Consider the following 14,749-nt stretch of genomic DNA (forward strand, 5'->3'; position numbering starts at 1 on the left):
TGTAAACTGTGCCTCTGCACCTACAAAAGAGCCTACAGGTTCTGTACAGTTCTGATGTCTATAGCCTGTGAATCTGAAGTCAATGTAACTTTTGTTTTTCGACTTGAACCCTTCGAAATAGATTCTTAGCCATAAACAGAGAACTGAGGATCTATTTGGAAGAATAAAAGAAATATTAACTAGGGATGGGCAGAACTTGTGGAGTTTCACTCCGTAGAAAAACTCAGCGAGATTCAGTGGAATTCCACCAATGGGCGTAAAATATGCGGCTCATGTTGCAATTCAGCACTGGTAGTGCGAGCAGCGCTTAAAATCAGCACAAACTGCACCCCGCGGTGCACAAGAGCATGTGAAAATTTGATTTGATTTTGCTGCCGTTTGACTACAAAATCAACTCGAGCGGCAGCAAATCTACTCGAATGGCAGCCCTCTGACCAAGACCATTCGCGTACACCGGCGACCGCCCATGTTAGAAAATCACTCTAGGGGATGCCAAATCTCACTTGTGCTCACCAGCTCGCATATTTTGGAGCCTCGTGAAAGAAAAATTCTGCCACACAGCGATTGGCTGGATTTGTCTAGAACTTTGCCTTTAAAGAGTATCACAGAGCGGCCACAATTCTGCCAATTCTGTGGGCGGAATGGAATATTTCGTCCACCCCTAAAATTAACATAGGCATTTATATAATGCAGCATTCATTTAAAAATGATAGACGAAAATACATGCCTAGATTTTTTAACTACATTTGATACCTACAGCTCTGAAGACACTTTTAAAGAAAATTGTGGTTGGCTGGAAAATCAAAGAAATAGCATGTCATTCTTCAAAAAAGATTTCTTGCTGAGATACTTTCTTAATGTTGATTACCATTCTGTATACGATCAATATTGTGTAAAAGAAAATCCAAGTTGGGCAAAAATAAAAAAAGTTGCAACTTTTTCCTCTTGCAAACTTTGTGAAGTTTTAGAAATTAAATTGCAAAGTTTTGCAGAAAGAAATACCAGCAAAAGTCCAGTTTTATTGAAGGATTTCTCTCAAGAAAAGTTATGTGAAAATTGTTCTACAAATACACAAGGATTGTGGTACAGTTTTGAAAAGTTTATAAAACTTTGCAACTTTCACTGATTGTGAAGTTTGTGAAATTGACAAAACGTCATAGTCGAAATGTAAATTTTACCCATGTCCGGTAAAACAAGCATTGGCAAAGCCAATAGGTATGGGTTTAATTTGCTAACACTACTCAAGAGAGGCCAACTGATGGAGAGGGCTCTAGCTGTGAAGTAGTTCCTCATGCAGTTCAATACAAGCACTGTATGGAGATGGAAAGATATACCCAGACACCTCATGTCATTAGGTGAGTGATGATTAGTCCACTGGGCTGCTTAAATGTGGTTGATGAAGTCTCCAGCCAATGGCTAAAAGAGGCTGGTTGAAGAAAGACCAAGTTTCAAAGGAGCAGACATAAAGCACCCTCTTTGTATATTCTTAGCAATAGGTCTGTTTGACAGCAGATTGGTCAAATCCCTACAAAAAAAGGAAAAAATCCTGTCCAGAATGTCCCTTCAGAATTTTTTATTTTTAAACAATTTATGTGGAAATAGAGCTACAAAAAGCAACCTTTGAACCTGTGTTTTTTCAACGCAAACCCTCTTGGGTGAAGATGCATTCCCAGGTAGGGCTTTAAGCCCTACCTGGGAATGCACCTGGGAAGTCACTTTCAAAGTCCAGACTCCACCACTGGGATTAAAGGTCAATGTCCATGAGGATGGATATAAAATCTGAGTAAATGCAAACGACAGGGGCTTATGGCCTATCTCAACTATTGCTCTACTTACTTTTACTTTTGCTGGACAACTATTTGGTCCTATTACCTGCCTTTATGTGCGTACTATGTACCTGTTGTTATATGTATTTATGTCTGCTTTTTCTCTCACAATTGTCTACCTTGTGTGTACCGCAACTTGTCTGTAAAGCGCTCTGATACCCTCTAGGGTCATGTTCGCACTGTACAAAACTTTTTAAATAAATAAACAGGAAGAGTTAGTTTTGGGATGACAGTAAATAGTGGCGCTGGAGCCCCGACAAGCCCTCCGCATCATGTACTGAAAGAGTTCGCCCGTACATTTACGGCAGACCACTCGTGGCCACTGACGAGCCCTCGGAGTTTCCATTTCTGATTTAGCGCCAACCTCAGTATCTCTTTTTCTTCCGCATGGAGAGATACTTACATCACAAGATCATTCGCTTACGTTAGTTATTAGGGGTGTTTTGTGGCAAGAGGCATGGTCCCCTTCCTGGCCACTGCAGACGGCTGGTCCACTGGGTGGACAGTGAAGAGACAGAGGATCTAGCCTAGCGGTGTGGTGTTCTTAGGGTGACCAGGCGGCCTGGTTTTGACAGGACAGTCCCTGTGTTTCAACAGCTGTCACAGAAGATTTTGTGAAATTTAGCTCATGTACCGGTTTTTAAGAGAAGACCCACTAAAAACATAGGGAGACAGGTTTTTTATGTGCTCAAACGCAAGACAAGTTAACAGCCCTTATCATAGCACACTTAAAATAACACCAATGAAGCAGGGTTTAAAAGTTGCTTTTAAATGAGTTCCTTAGTGCCTCAGTGTCTGTGTTTGCATGTTGATGTGTGCTGTCATTTAAGTTATTTTTAGGGGTGGGCGAAATTTGCGTAGTCGTGCTACGCAAAACTCCACGAAACGGTAAAAAATCTCTGCGAGCACGCAAAAGTTCAGCGGACACGCGGAATTGCTTGTACCCCCGGTTTGCAATTCTTTTTTCCTGTTTGCGAACACTGTTTGCGTGCTCGGGGAGAAATATCTTGCGAACACGCATTTTTAAAGCGCAAACAAGCAAAAAATTCCACGAAGCCGGGGATCGCAACATTTTTGGCAATTCTGTGTTCTCCGCGGAACTCGAAATTACCCAAATTCCGCAAATTCCGCAAGCCGAACGGAATTTACCACCCAGGCTTAGTTATTTTGTGCCTCTCAGGTGATGTAAAGGCGTAGTCCTTCTTTTATGTTAGCTAAATGTCCTGGTTTTGGGTTTTCAAAATCTAGTCACCCTCTATGGGAACAGAGGAGCTATTCTCTGGATAGATCTGGTAAGAGATGGTTGGCTTTACAACATGAGCAGCTTGATTTATCTCACCCTGGCATCCCAGGTCCTTCTGCCAGTTATAAGGGGTGAAAAGAGAGTTGTCTAGGCTGCAGGCCCCAGAGGCTTATTCGAACAGCCATGTCTTGAGGGACATTCGGAATTCCGGAAGTGAGGTGATGGTCCAGAGGTGCGTGGAGAGGCTGTTCCAGGTCTTTGCTGTGATGTGGGAATAGGAGCGTCCCCCATTTCTGCTTCCATAGATGCAGGAGTATCGAGAGAGAGCTGTATAGAGAGGTCAGACGGACGAGCCTGTGGCCACTCTCAAGTAAAGATGGCATCAGTCTGTGGGTTCTTTGCTTTAGTTCACAAATAAGGCGATTCTTTTCAAATGTGGCTTACCTATGCCTATGCGAAAAAAGACCTGACCTCGCGATCGCATCATTCCAGTGGCATTGGTTAAGGGGACTCTTATCGCACAGAACATAGAAGAGGGTTGGACTATTTAAAGTAAATAAGTTGGATGCACATAAGAGAATAGATTTAAGGTAAAGTATGCTTCTTATTAAAAAAATGACATTACTCGGGGTACCTTATTACTACGGGCAGTGACGTTACGCAGTAGAGGAGACACAACATTCGTATAGTTTTTAAAGCTGCACAATCTTTTTAAAAAGCAAAGCTGCAAACATTAATTTTTCGAGGGAAATCCAGCCTCAGTGATCCCCTCTGGCTCAGGTCTCCACGTTGTTGACTTAGGAGTGTTCTCGGTGCGTGGCAGGGAGCGTGGCTCCTCGGTGGCATCCGAATGTGCTCAGTGCCAGGCTGGGAGCGTGGCTCCTCGGTGGCATCCGAATGTGCTCAGTGCCCGGCTGGGAGCGTGGCTCCTCGGTGGCATCCGAATGTGCTCAGTGCCCGGCTGGGAGTGTGGCTCCTCAGTGGCTTACGGGTGTGCTCCGTGCCGGCTGGGAGTGTGGCTCCTCAGTGGCTTACGGGTGTGCACAGTGCCCGGCTGGGAGTGTGGCTCCTCGGTGGCTTACGGGTGTGCTCAGTGCCCGGCTGGGAGTGTGGCTCCTCGGTGGCTTACGGGTGTGCTCCGTGCCGGCTGGGAGTGTGGCTCCTTGGTGGCTTACGGGTGTGCTCAGTGCCTGGCTGGGAGTGTGGCTCCTCAGTGGCTTAGGGACGTGCACAGTGCCCGGCTGGGAGCGTGGCTCCTTGGTGGCTTACGGGTGTGCTCAGTGCCCGGCTGGGAGTGTGGCTCCTCAGTGGCTTAGGGGCGTGCACGGTGCCCGGCTGAGAGTGTGGCTCCTCGGTGGCTTACGGGTGTGCTCAGTGCCTGGCTGGGAGTGTGGCTCCTCAGTGGCTTAGGGACGTGCACAGTGCCCGGCTGGGAGCGTGGCTCCTTGGTGGCTTACGGGTGTGCTCAGTGCCTGGCTGGGAGTGTGGCTCCTCGGTGGCTTAGTGGTGTGCTCGGTGCCCGGCTGGGAGTGTGGCTCTTCAGTGGCTTAGGGACATGCACAGTGCCTGGCTGGGAGTGTGGCTCCTCAGTGGCTTAGGGACGTGCACAGTGCCCGGCTGGGAGCGTGGCTCCTTGGTGGCTTACGGGTGTGATCAGTGCCCGGCTGGGAGTGTGGCTCCTCGGTGGCTTAGGGGCGTGCACGGTGCCCGGCTGGGAGTGTGGCTCCTCGGTGGCTTACGGGTGTGCTCAGTGCCTGGCTGGGAGTGTGGCTCCTCAGTGGCTTAGGGACGTGCACAGTGCCCGGCTGGGAGCGTGGCTCCTTGGTGGCTTACGGGTGTGCTCAGTGCCCGGCTGGGAGTGTGGCTCCTCGGTGGCTTAGGGGCGTGCACGGTGCCCGGCTGGGAGTGTGGCTCCTCGGTGGCTTACGGGTGTGCTCAGTGCCCGGCTGGGAGTGTGGCTCCTCGGTGGCTTACGGGTGTGCTCCGTGCCGGCTGGGAGTGTGGCTCCTTGGTGGCTTACGGGTGTGCTCAGTGCCTGGCTGGGAGTGTGGCTCCTCAGTGGCTTAGGGACGTGCACAGTGCCCGGCTGGGAGCGTGGCTCCTTGGTGGCTTACGGGTGTGCTCAGTGCCCGGCTGGGAGTGTGGCTCCTCAGTGGCTTAGGGACGTGCACGGTGCCCGGCTGAGAGTGTGGCTCCTCGGTGGCTTACGGGTGTGCTCAGTGCCTGGCTGGGAGTGTGGCTCCTCAGTGGCTTAGGGACGTGCACAGTGCCCGGCTGGGAGCGTGGCTCCTTGGTGGCTTACGGGTGTGCTCAGTGCCTGGCTGGGAGTGTGGCTCCTCGGTGGCTTAGTGGTGTGCTCGGTGCCCGGCTGGGAGTGTGGCTCTTCAGTGGCTTAGGGACATGCACAGTGCCCGGCTGGGAGTGTGGCTCCTCAGTGGCTTAGGGACGTGCACAGTGCCCGGCTGGGAGCGTGGCTCCTTGGTGGCTTACGGGTGTGCTCAGTGCCCGGCTGGGAGTGTGGCTCCTCAGTGGCTTAGGGGCGTGCACGGTGCCCGGCTGGGAGTGTGGCTCCTCTGTGGCTTACGGGTGTGCTCAGTGCCTGGCTGGGAGTGTGGCTCCTCAGTGGCTTAGGGACGTGCACAGTGCCCGGCTGGGAGCGTGGCTCCTTGGTGGCTTACGGGTGTGCTCAGTGCCCGGCTGGGAGTGTGGCTCCTCGGTGGCTTAGGGGCGTGCACGGTGCCCGGCTGGGAGTGTGGCTCCTCGGTGGCTTACGGGTGTGCTCCGTGCTGGCTGGGAGTGTGGCTCCTTGGTGGCTTACGGGTGTGCTCAGTGCCTGGCTGGGAGTGTGGCTCCTCAGTGGCTTAGGGACGTGCACAGTGCCCGGCTGGGAGCGTGGCTCCTTGGTGGCTTACGGGTGTGCTCAGTGCCCGGCTGGGAGTGTGGCTCCTCAGTGGCTTAGGGGCGTGCACGGTGCCCGGCTGAGAGTGTGGCTCCTCGGTGGCTTACGGGTGTGCTCAGTGCCTGGCTGGGAGTGTGGCTCCTCAGTGGCTTAGGGACGTGCACAGTGCCCGGCTGGGAGCGTGGCTCCTTGGTGGCTTACGGGTGTGCTCAGTGCCCGGCTGGGAGTGTGGCTCTTCAGTGGCTTAGGGACATGCACAGTGCCCGGCTGGGAGTGTGGCTCCTCAGTGGCTTAGGGACGTGCACAGTGCCCGGCTGGGAGCGTGGCTCCTTGGTGGCTTACGGGTGTGCTCAGTGCCCGGCTGGGAGTGTGGCTCCTCAGTGGCTTAGGGGCGTGCACGGTGCCCGGCTGGGAGTGTGGCTCCTCTGTGGCTTACGGGTGTGCTCAGTGCCTGGCTGGGAGTGTGGCTCCTCAGTGGCTTAGGGACGTGCACAGTGCCCGGCTGGGAGCGTGGCTCCTTGGTGGCTTACGGGTGTGCTCAGTGCCCGGCTGGGAGTGTGGCTCCTCGGTGGCTTAGGGGCGTGCACGGTGCCCGGCTGGGAGTGTGGCTCCTCGGTGGCTTAGTGGTGTGCTCAGTGCCTGGCTGGGAGTGTGGCTCCTCGGTGGCTTAGTGGTGTGCTCGGTGCCTGGCTGGGAGTGTGGCTCCTCAGTGGCTTAGGGACGTGCACAGTGCCTGGCTGGGAGTGTGGCTCCTCAGTGGCTTAGGGACGTGCACAGTGCCCGGCTGGGAGCGTGGCTCCTTGGTGGCTTACGGGTGTGCTCAGTGCCCGGCTGGGAGTGTGGCTCCTCGGTGGCTTAGGGGCGTGCACGGTGCCCGGCTGGGAGTGTGGCTCCTCGGTGGCTTAGGGGTGTGCTCAGTGCCAGGCTGGGAGTGTGGCTCCTCGGTGGCTTAGTGGTGTGCTCGGTGCCCGGCTGGGAGTGTGGCTCCTCGGTGGCTTAGGGGCGTGCACGGTGCCCGGCTGGGAGTGTGGCTCCTCGGTGGCTTAGGGGTGTGCTCAGTGCCAGGCTGGGAGTGTGGCTCCTCGGTGGCTTAGTGGTGTGCTCGGTGCCCGGCTGGGAGTGTGGCTCCTCGGTGGCTTAGGGGCGTGCACGGTGCCCGGCTGGGAGTGTGGCTCCTCGGTGGCTTAGGGGTGTGCTCAGTGCCAGGCTGGGAGTGTGGCTCCTCGGTGGCTTAGTGGTGTGCTCGGTGCCCGGCTGGGAGTGTGGCTCCTCGGTGGCTTAGGGGCGTGCACGGTGCCCGGCTGGGAGTGTGGCTCCTCGGTGGCTTAGGGGTGTGCTCAGTGCCAGGCTGGGAGTGTGGCTCCTCGGTGGCTTAGTGGTGTGCTCGGTGCCCGGCTGGGAGTGTGGCTCCTCGGTGGCTTAGTGGTGTGCTCGGTGCCCGGCTGGGAGTGTGGCTCCTCGGTGGCTTAGTGGTGTGCACGGTGCCCGGCTGGGAGTGTGGCTCCTCGGTGGCTCAGTTCCTGCTCTATAGACTGGCCTCTCTGAGCTCTGCTGGGACCTGGCCTTTTACAAAGTGGCGTCTGCTGCAGAACTGCTGTAAGACGCCGATATCTGGAGAGCTGCTGCTTGTTCTCCGAATCATCTGCTTATTTTTATCTTTCTAATTGCTTCCCAGGGGATGTCTTTGCATGTTCCCTATTTTATGGTCAGATCATGACTTACAGCGTCGTTTCTCTTTCTCGCAGATTCCACCAGTATCCGGCCAGGAATTCACCGGGGCCCAGTTCCGAAGCTGGGGGTCTATATTTTGACACCAGAGCTCAGAGGAGTCACCTTCGAAAGGTATTAGAGGTCAGAAGCTGCGTTCTGCAGGGGCACCTGTCCAAGTCCCCTTTAAGAAGAACATATTCCCTTTTTATTGTCTTTTTATGGGTGTGTTTATAAATATTTTGTATTAAATGCATGCAGCACGTGGGTGGTGATCTACAGTAGGCCTGGGAGAAATTTGTTTTGCAGAAATTACATAAAATAGTGAAATAATTACCCAAAATTATGGGGAATGGAGGTCCGGATGTAGCGTTTTTTTGTTGTTTAGTACAAAATACGTCCCTGTGCTATTACTTTTGGACCGAAAAAAATCTTTGTGTCCATTTTCGACATAGGATGCTTTTTGCTATAAAATTTAGCTTAAAATTGTGCATGACGTGAAAGGCAGCTGCTCGCGTGCTGTCATTCCCATTATTCCCATGCTTATGAGGTAGGACTTAAACCTGAATTACATCTCAAAAGGAGATGATGGACGCATCGTTCTTTAGCTCACTTCACCTCCCCAGTTCAGACCCAGCCATATTCAAATCAGTCTTGACCCTGTTCCTCATGGGAACAGTCCTGCCCAAACTACCAAGCCAGGTTTTCCCTGGACCGGAAACAAGCATCCTGGGACCAATTTCTGGGTAACACCCTTCATCAGTCAAGCTTGCTTGAATCCAGTGGCAAAGTGAGCAAGGGACCCACGTCTCGGCATACCCTGCCAACTTAGGGCAAACAAAGCAAACACAAAGAGGTGATGGACGGAGCGCTGAAACTTTTTAGACACTCACCCCCAGTCACTGATCTGGGTTGAATCCATCACCGTTTTTAGCTCACTTCGCCACCCCAGTTCAGACCGTCCCCTATGCAAATCAGTCTTCACCCTGTGCCTCATGGGATCAGTCCAGCCCGAACTGCCAAGCCAGTTCCTTCCTGGACCGGAAACAAGCATCCTAGGACTGGTATTGGGGTTTCACCCCTCATCAGCTATGGATTTAGGCCTAGATCTCTGTGCTGGGGTGAAAGTGTAACATTGTTCAGCATTCTGTCCATCAATTGTTCTTTTTGCATGTAACGTAATCTTAGTCATTTCGCGAAACAGTTATAACATGAAATGCCCCAAATTCTGAACCTTATTGTGCAGGGGTAAATTACATTTCACCTGCCCTAGTTTCTGCTCCTTACAGTGTTTTGGAACAATGCTAAAAGAGGAGTCACTTTTACAACACCCAGGTAACATTCCTTGATAAAGTAGATACACTTCGGCCTGATTCACACAGGCCTTTTGGGAGTCCTCGTGACTTATTCCTGACTCGAAGGGTCTTACAGAAGTTGTGTTTAGGAGCACAGTCAGTTCTAAATTTGCAAAGATCATTTGGGTGTCTTGGCAGGCCTGGGTATGAAGTGCATGCGGGCACAGTTGGTTCTACATTTATAGACAAGACAACTAGAAAAATCATCTCAGGCGTGACTGTTCTGCATAGATATTGGCATTTAGCACGTGGACCATGTAATCCATTATCTGCTGCATAATTTGCAAAGGCTAACCAAAAAACATATCTGCCTCAAACGCATCAAATGATTTTAAATTGCCGCACGCAGGCTGCAGCACTGCTCCTGACACACTGCAAAACTTACATGGGGAGGTTTTAGCTGGTGCTTGCTATGTTCAGGCGTGTAAAGAGGGGTGCAGTTATGCCCATATGGCGTAAAGATCCCCAGATGTTGAAGTGGGCGAAGCCATTTTGTCTCCAAGAGGAACTAAAAACCTTTAACAATCAAATGTACTTGAAACAGGATGGAAAGAATGATTTCTTCTTTGTCGTGAACATGTTTAATTTCTCTCTTTCTGCAAATTAACATTTACATCAAAGACACTGATTTCAAGGCAGCAGCTGTTCCAAGAGTGCACTACTTTTATTTTTATTTATACAATTTATAAAGTGCGCAAATACCCCTGGGTGTCTCGGCGCTAAGTAGAAACCCCCCAAAAATGATGCATCTCTTTTAAACGTTCAGTCTCTTTAATTCTAAAGTCTGTTAGAGGGAAAACTATCAAATAAAAATGACATGCAACATAATGGTTATCAGGCTGTTCCCTACCCCATTGACAGCCCTATTGCCCTATTTGTATGTCTTGATAATGTGTCTTCTGACGTGTGCATGAATGTGAGGAGCACGAGTCATAAGTTGCAAGGTTTGCACACATATTGGTGAAAGTATCAGAGGTGCACAGACAGCCCAGCAGTAAAGGGTTTAATGGATCAGACCTGGTGAAGCCCTGAAGTGCACACAAAGAATAAACCGAAACTGAAATCAGGTTTCTGAACATTATAATAATGCACAAAATATATGACGCAGACCTTTGATTACAAGATATCTTTACTGCAGCATTGTCTATTTCTTACACATTCTCCTTTATTCTTAGAGGTAGGAAGGATAGTTTAATAAAAAGGTCATTCTTATGAAATCAAAATGATTCATGTTGTGGAGTATAAGTTTGTGTGGAATGAGCTGACTGTGTGTATTTTTCTTAAGAAACGTATGTGCTATGTTGAGGGTTGTAATCTCTCATGTACCAGTGTGTGCTAGAAGGTCAAAATAGCTAAAAAATATAATGCTGCAGAAGAGAATGTGTTCTTAAATGTGCTCTAAAACGTATAAGTCGTTGCCACATATTTTGACTTTGTCGATTGCATAATGCAGTCAAGCCTGCTGTATAATGTGCTCATACTTTGCAGCGTAGGTCAAATAGATCTGATTTGTACATGGCCGGTGTTGTGCATAGGGTTGTGTATGAGGTCACAGTCAGTGCTAAAGTTAGACATAGCCAGAGTGTCTTCAGCCGGTTGTTTATGGAATGCAAGACAAAGAAAGTTTCCCAAAGCGAAATAACCGCATTTTATATTAAAGGCAGGGGCGGCTCCTCCTCAGGAGCGGAGAAGCGTCGCCCCGTCTGCTGCAAGCGGAGCAGGCAAACACAAAAAAATAAAATGGCATCTCAATGTCTTTTTTATTTTTTTGCCACTGCAGGATCGCCCTGTGTACAGCGTGAGGATGGGGGCGGGGCTGAATCCTGCAAATGCAGGACATTACTGGTCTACAGTGCGCATGACAGATTGGCCGCCTGTCTACAGCCGTCCTATCCAAAATTCGCAGTGTAGAGCCCACAGTCCAAAGGATGTGAAACAGCCTGGGGATTGCTTGCGCAGGCCCCCAGCCTCAAAATGAGCAGTGGGATTGCCTGCTCCGACCAATCCTGGAGCTGCTTTCACAGCACGAAAGCAGCTCCAGTATTGGTTGGAGTCCCGTTCCATAAGCAGGAAGGAAGTACCTGCTTTTCCTTCTCGTGGAAGGGAGAAGTGCTGCAGTGGTCGTGCTCCAGTTCCAGCTCCGAGTTTATGGTGAGTAGCACCTTTGCGCCCCACCATTTTTTTATTTAAGGCAGCCACCACTGATTAAAGGGATATCACTTTTAAACCCAAACTCAGACATGGATCTATTGAAAGCTAGTCACAAAAACATGTATTAACAAGCTAAGAATAGTATTTTATTATTTTATCACTGGTGGTTAAAAATGTAGAACAAATGTGTACAGGTCGGTGATATACAAAATTGTGTACATGTATTTGATGTCTTAGATAATATTCACAATTTCATCACAATGTGTAACCCTAGTGCATGGAGGAACAGAGAAACTGTTGCAATGCATAATTATTTTCAGAATCCATTTTACATACATGGGTATTTATGAGACAAAACAATCGTTTGAAAGAAAGCCTACCAGTTTAGCAAGGTGATGTGATGAATAACAATCTAAGATTGTTTGATACCAATGCTGTAGAAGATAAAATCATTTAATGAAATTCACACCAAATGTATTTATTTACAAAACAATTCTGTGTCTGTGTTGTAAGGAAAGTCAAAATGTAAAACTAGTAGGCAATTAAATATATGTCATTAGTTTGGAAAATGGATTAAGTAACCAAAAGTATGATACAGTTCAATGAAGATCAAATCATTAAATGCTTACCAGAACTTTAAACAATTGAAAAAAAGGATTCTTGCACACAATAATAGACCCTATCTCCATTAAATGTTAATGTATTTCTTTTGATAAACATGCTGTACAACAAAAAGTGTTGAAAGCAGAGACAAGTAAATCATATAGTCAGAAAAATTAATGTAGTCCTGGAACTCAGTGCTAATCTGGACTAAAATTAAAAAAGAATCTCACATGTCTGAAAGACTATAGATTCTTGTGAGAGGTTTGGATTTGTTGTCAGTGGCCAGAATGTTTGTGCATAGTGATGGCTGCATCAAAACTAAGTCTGTCTCTGTTGATCATTGTTTATATAGAATTCAAGAGGGTGGGAGAAGAAAACACAAGTTTTCCTTAGTTTTATGAATGATGTCAAGCAACACACGTTGGCGTTCCCCAGTTCCCGTGCTTGCTTGTCATATCATTGACTGAGGCTGGATACCACCACTGCGTTTCTAAGGTCTCAATTTGTGTATCCTGGGCTTGATTTTAGTTGGAAGGGGACGGAGGGTAGTACATCGGTACTTGGCCCTTTTGCATATATCTTTGTTGGTATCTTGAGATTTACAGATACTGTGATCTCATCACTCAGACCAACGAGGGTCACTTCCCCGTGCATTTTTCGCAGGCACCATTTCAGGCATGTATCCCTCTGTCCTGATGATGATCCCCCCAACCGTAGTTGGGATCGAAACGTCGCCGACACCCACATCTTGACTCAATTTGTTTTATTAGGTTTTATGTGGAGCACAAGATGTTCTTTATATTGTGACCGTTGTAAATATGTATCTCGCTGTTAAACTCACCTTGTATGTAAATGCCTGAGGTCTGGAAATCTGTTCATTTTCAACCCCCGTTTTACCCACTGAACCTTGCTTATATTTTTTGATCTTGCTCCTTGTTTGTTCGTTCAATAAATTCATTGTTTTCCATTTGGATAAATACCAACACAGGTCTTAATGCAGTTCTGTGTACGATTGCTTTATGTTACTGTGACAGGGACCACAGTTTCTTGTAATATGTCAAGCAACACACACAGGACTGGTCTGGATGAAAAGCAACTGATTTAATACATGCACTTAAGCAAAAACAAGTACTAAAAAAACTCACAAAAATCATAAAGGTTCAGAAAAAATGGCACTTCTATAAAATACTTATTACGAAGGAAAGCAGAATGTCTCAATTATGAGTGAACCACTTTCATCGATGAAGAACAATCCTCATTATACTCAGAACCAGTGGAATTATGCTTCAGAGGAGGGCCAAATTATGTGGCTGGGTGGACTAAATTATGTCACAAGCAAAGATAAGTTATATGGCATAAAGCTGTAGACTTTGTGGCAGTAATGTTTCACAATGTTATCATTTTATCACAACTCCATCCACTGCCATCGAATCACATGTTTCCAGTGGACACGGGTTTAGCTAAAGAACATTTCAAATGTGGAAAGTCTTAAAACAACTTCTGACAAGTCCTGCCACCCTATGAATTTGTTTAATCCATTCCTGGCTGTATTCAGTGCTGAATCCACTTCTGTTTCGTGTTCACCATACAGGCTATAACCACACCTGTGGCATTTAATTAGTGTACCTCTAAAGACATCCAAAATGTAGCTATCACTGTGTTTCTTTTACAGAAAATGCTGAGTCAGAGCAGCACTAGGTCTGAAAAAACTGAGATCTGTGTTGCCTTTCGCATACGTTTGTCAATATACATCAGTATAAAAAATTATAAAATATATGGGGCCGATTCACAGAACTAACTTAAGACAAAATCCTAAACTTACTACTTTTGGTATTCACAGAAGTTAGGATTTTGTCTTAAGTTTGTCTTAAGACAAACTTAAGACAGACTTAAGACAGATTCCTAACTTAAGTCTGTCTTAAGTCTGTCTTATGACAAACTTAACCGCATCCGTGCGGCGCAAATTCCCCGCCCATGCTGACTCCGCCTTGCGCGGGCGGAGTCATGACGGAACGGTTCCGTCATCAGCACAGCTGTGAATCGGGCCCTGTGGCATTACCCGTGCAGCAACATGGATGTGATATCAGCTTCAGCCAAATGCACCATGACTGAATAGTCTTTTGTTTGATGTGAATTCACATAGTGTGCAATTGCTACGTGTGTATAGCTCTGTCACAAGGACATCCTCTATGCAACAGTTAAGGACCTCTTGGCTGTCCTTTATTTGCAGGAACATTCCAAGTACTGGCAAATGTTTTTCATTTATTAGGGGCATCTAATGGCCACTTTATCTGTTAGCCGCCTACTGTCACTCCACAGCAGTGACAATTGTACGATACCCTTTTTTTACTGTCATGACCAAATGTGAACATACTTATGAATTTGAAACTGCTGTGAAAGTTTCCAAAATTTATTATAAGTAGCATATATGAAATGTTTAGAACGTTTTGGTTTGTCACCTGCGAAACTTTGTAAACTATTATAGTTTGTGGATATGTACTAAATGTCGGCGATATATACGTATGTTTTTAAGAAAAATGCAATAAAGTTTGTGCTAAAAAAAATACATGAAATATTTAGAATGTGGAAGTCTTGGACCAAGTACAAAATCTTGCATTTCCATGTTGTCTGAAAGAAGGGATAGATGTTGCTTCACAGTGGACAATGTGGAGGGTTCTGCCCATTGCTGGCATAACCTACCTACACTATAGGTAGTTACTACAGCTGAGTGTTGTAATTCGGTATATCTAGGGTTTGGGCCGCCAGCTTTAACCCCTTCGCCGTGCGGCAAATTCCGCCGCGGTACAGGGGGCGGGGCTGGGCGTGACGTTCAGGTACGCAGGACAGCTCCCAGCCTTCATAAATCACGGTGAGCGTGTGCTCATGACGGCTAGGAGCCGATGGAACTCCGCCCACTTATTAATTATCCCACACAGACGGGGAATTACCCGCGCTTGGGCGTAGC

The 14,749-nt window shown here is 48.0% G+C and overlaps 1 protein-coding gene across 1 annotated transcript in view; it reads left to right on the forward strand.

Annotated features, from left to right (window-relative positions):
* Nucleotides 1-7,762: 7,762 nt before the first annotated feature.
* ARVCF (ARVCF delta catenin family member) overlaps nucleotides 7,763-14,749 on the forward strand; it is a 771,519-nt gene continuing 764,532 nt past the window's right edge. Inside the window, exon 1 of the mRNA XM_086942623.1 lies at nucleotides 7,763-7,810. The gene's annotated coding sequence lies outside the window, so the exon portion shown is untranslated. The remainder of the gene's footprint in view (nucleotides 7,811-14,749) is intronic.

Source organism: Lissotriton vulgaris, chromosome 11 (assembly GCF_964263255.1).
Source record: "Lissotriton vulgaris chromosome 11, aLisVul1.2, whole genome shotgun sequence".
NCBI classification, from domain to species: Eukaryota; Metazoa; Chordata; class Amphibia; order Caudata; family Salamandridae; genus Lissotriton; species Lissotriton vulgaris.